The sequence below is a fragment of the Acyrthosiphon pisum genome, chromosome A1, assembly GCF_005508785.2.
Source record: "Acyrthosiphon pisum isolate AL4f chromosome A1, pea_aphid_22Mar2018_4r6ur, whole genome shotgun sequence".
NCBI classification, from domain to species: domain Eukaryota; kingdom Metazoa; phylum Arthropoda; class Insecta; order Hemiptera; family Aphididae; genus Acyrthosiphon; species Acyrthosiphon pisum.
The window spans coordinates 84,921,272-84,925,485 of NC_042494.1; positions in this window are offsets into that span (position 1 = coordinate 84,921,272).

The window sequence follows — 4,214 nt, forward strand, 5'->3', positions numbered from 1 at the left end:
AAAAAAAGAAATCGAAAAAACAAAGCCGTAGCCAGAAAATTTTTTTTTTTTTGGGGGGGGGGGCTTCAGAGTATGCATAATATGTTATATTATATAATAAAATATGAAGTATAAAGATATTATTTAAATTATGAACATGCCATTATTTTTAAATTTCGGTAACTACAGTATCTTATATTTCTACCTTAATTATAATTCATTACACTTTAGTATACAAGTTAAATATATTATATAGGTATAAATATCAAAAAAATAAAAAATATTTAACGTACTATAATTTATACTACTATACTAATTTAATTTTCCTTTAAGTATTTGAAAATCTTTTGATAACTTCTTCAGTGTCAATTCCAGTATCTCTGTGCACACTTATGAGGGCTAGTCCTATTAATCTTTCTTGCCCGGTTCTATTTCTTAAAAAAGTTTTGAGTCGTTTTAAAGTAGAAAACGTCCTTTCAGGTTAGGTTGTTGATACTGGCAAAGTTCCAAACACATTTAATAAACTAATACTAACATTTACAAGTTTTTCAACATCAAGCATACTAACAGAGTTAACCGTTACTAACTTATTGCACTGACCTTCAACTTCCACTTGATTATTAGAACATGAAATTTCTAAGCTGTCAATTTTTCGTTTTTTTTTTTCGTTTTTTAAAAGATGATAAATTGGATTGCGAAGACTTATTCATTTTTAAATTTTAATAATAATTAATGTTCCACGTGCGAAAGTATTAAAATAAAAAATTAACGAACTTTTAATGCGAAAAACAAACTAAGCAACGCCTTGTACTCGTGTAGTCGTGTGTATGATTGAAAGCGCTCCGTGGTTACTGCCGACAGTATAGCGAAAGCAAAATTCATTATACTGCTCTACTAATTGGCCATCGATTACCAAAATAATTAAGATTAGATACAGTAGGTATTATGTGAGTTATACATTTGGTTAGGTTAGGTAAAGTACATTAAGATCAGGTATCGCTTATCTAACACAATATAAATATAAAATTTACCATTTTATTTACTTGTATCTTATAATCGCAGTGACACATGTATGATTACAAGTTTCAATTGAATAGGCATTTAAACCCATTCAATTCTATTTTAAGAAAACATTTTCGGGGGAGAATATGACCGCTCCTGGTTACGGCCTTGAATACATAGCTAACTGAAAATGCTGACCAAAACTAAAACTAAAAATATCGTTCCATTTTCTTAAGGGGGTGAAGATGAGAATTACAATAATAATTAATATGGTAGCGGCACCATCGAATTTTAATACCACTTTTAATAGGGCAGTGATTATTAGGTACAGCTACAAATCATTCTTTAGTAATTAGTATTAGTATTATGGTATTTACTTTGGTTTATGCAGGACCGTATTCTTCGATGGCCCACGTTCCCACAACCAAGTTCGGTTACCTGGTCCAACCCACCTCACTTAGTGATATTAATCCGAGCTTCGATAAAAGTTCTCTATTCCAGGACCAACACCGGCCTTCGGGGGAAAACACGTTTACAAAATTGTCCACGAGCCCGTCGCGACGAAGCTTGTCCACGATAATACATTTAAAAAAAACGATTCTGAGCGGAGACGGTTTATCAGTCTGGATTTTTTAAATTTTTATTATTTATTATAGCCTTAAAGTTGAATTAATATTATAATAATATAATTTTTTATTCGTTTCTACGGTGAAAAACAAATCGTTAGAAATTATAATTCCATTTTAAGCGGTTTTTCGTAATTTGTCAGTAGTTTTTCCCGTGGAATTAAATAACTATTTAGAAAATCGAAAAATGGCCTCTTTAAAGTACCATCTTGATCCAATTTGCTAAAAGATAAGATACTATATGTTGAAATCGAAGCACTCTTTCTGGTAGAAATTTTGTATACAGGATAAAAAAAAAAATAAACTCCATTGTAAAACCACTAGCTTCCTCGCTCTGCTCAGAATCTAAAATAAGAATTTATTAAATAATTGTTATACCGTATAACATAATATGTTAAGCAATTTAGATACATTCAAATTTACAAAAATAACAAACATCTTGTTGCCAAGTGCATATTACGTGTTTTGAAAATCTATAATTCGTGTCTGTCTAGTAATTGTTACGAAAATCACGAACAATCGGTGTGAAAATTAAAATCGAATTTCCGTATAATATATTTACGAACATCATCCACGTACATTATCAAATATCAATATATCAAATATTGCCGCTCAAGACAAGAAGTCGTCAGCTATCAAGTTGCTATCCAAGACTGAAACGATGCTAATGGTTTTTGACGATCTCCGGTCGAATAGACCAAAACCGCTCAGGAGTTGTGATTTCCACAGATTGCCGCTGCAAAATAGATGTGTGTCATTACCTAATATGGCGTTGCATATAAATTCCGCGGCCGAAGCACGTACAGTGGTTGGTTGGAAATCCATGCCCGACTGGATGGTACCAGCTGTCGACGATCACCGGTCAAATATGCTGAAACCATAGGAAAACAGCAATGTCTATAGTTTGCCGGTGCAGCTCATGTCTTTACCTAATATGGCCGTGCGTGAAAATTCCTCGGGCAATGCTCCTGAAATTGGATTGCTGTTCGTCACGTCCCACAGTGGACCCAAAAAATTTAAAAAAAAAAATGGAAAAAATGTTGAAAATTATTATTGGAATTAACTATATTTAAAAGTTGATTTGTATTCTATATGAGATTGAACATTTAATTTAATAGCTATTAGTTTAAAACCACCTTTAGTGAAGATAAATCGCCTAATGTTATCGATAACCAGATATAGTATTTTTCGTACGCTCACAACACTATAAGTTTTGCCCGTTTTTACTCATTTCTTCCCGACATTTGTTCGAAGATAGTTAATATTTAATAGACATATTTGGTACCAGCGGAAAGCCTATAAGGCAGGGCTTAAAACTGAAAATATTTTTTTCGATTTCGGTTTTGGTTTCGGTTATCGGTATTTATTTTTTCCGATTTCAATTTCGGTTTCGGCTATCGGTATTTATTTTTTCCGATTTCGATTTCGGTTTCGTTTATTGGTATTGATTTTTTCCAATTTTGGTCTCGGTTACGGATATCGGTATTTGTTTTTTCCGATTTCGGTTTCGGACATCGGTATTTATTTTTTCCGATTTGGTTTTTGGTTTTGAATACCGGTTTTGAACTTTTCCGATTTCGATTTCGGTTTTGATTACCGGTATTGGTTTTGTTCGATTTTGTTTTCGGTTTCGGTATCGTTTTTGGTTTTAACCGGTATTCAAAATCGGTATCAAATATCGGTTTCAAGCGCTGGTGGTAAGCAATAATTATTATGATAACTGAGTGGACCGCGGACGAGTGGTATATAAGTGATTGCAGATAAGACATTATATATTATGGAATGTCATAAGTACCTACGGTTCTATTTACAACTATGCATAGTCTGATGGTCATAATATATTTTTAAACTCTTTAAAGGCACGTCCACACAAGAGCACGCACAAGCTGATAATATAAGCTCATGCCGTGTGATACACATTATCCTAGGGCTGGTGGTATTTTCGGTAAACCGATAATTACCGGTATTTTTGATATTTTAGAATACCGGTATACCGTGAATCGGTAATTACCGAAAATACCGTATATCTATTTTTATTATTTATCATTTTTATATAATCGTGATTCGTGATGACATAATATAACAGCTTTATCCTAGGTTGGAAACTTGGAATCACTAACAAATTTGCTGAGGTACGATATTTTCGGTAATTACTGTATAGCGTATAGGTAACCAGTAATACCGTAGATACCGGCAATAGATAAATACCGGATACCGGTATCAACATTTGAAATACCGCCAGCCCTAACCTATACACTAGGAAATGAACAAGCGTAATGTAGGCAATATATAAACAAACTAAAATAAAAAAAGGTGGGTAAGTGGATTTCGCTCTGCTGTACAGTAGGTTACAAGTGGGTCACTGTATAATGGATGGTATTAAATTTGAATTCAATGATATAATATCATTGTATAAGAAAAACGATTCTGAGCGGAGACGGTATGTTAGTCTAGGTATAAGACATAATATTATATTAGGTACCTATAATAAATTCCAAATTAATCATATCATAATATTTATTAGGTACTTATAACGCGTTATACATCAACAAAAAACCGTGGTACTATCATAGATATATAATAGTATACTTTAGAAGTTTCAAGTAC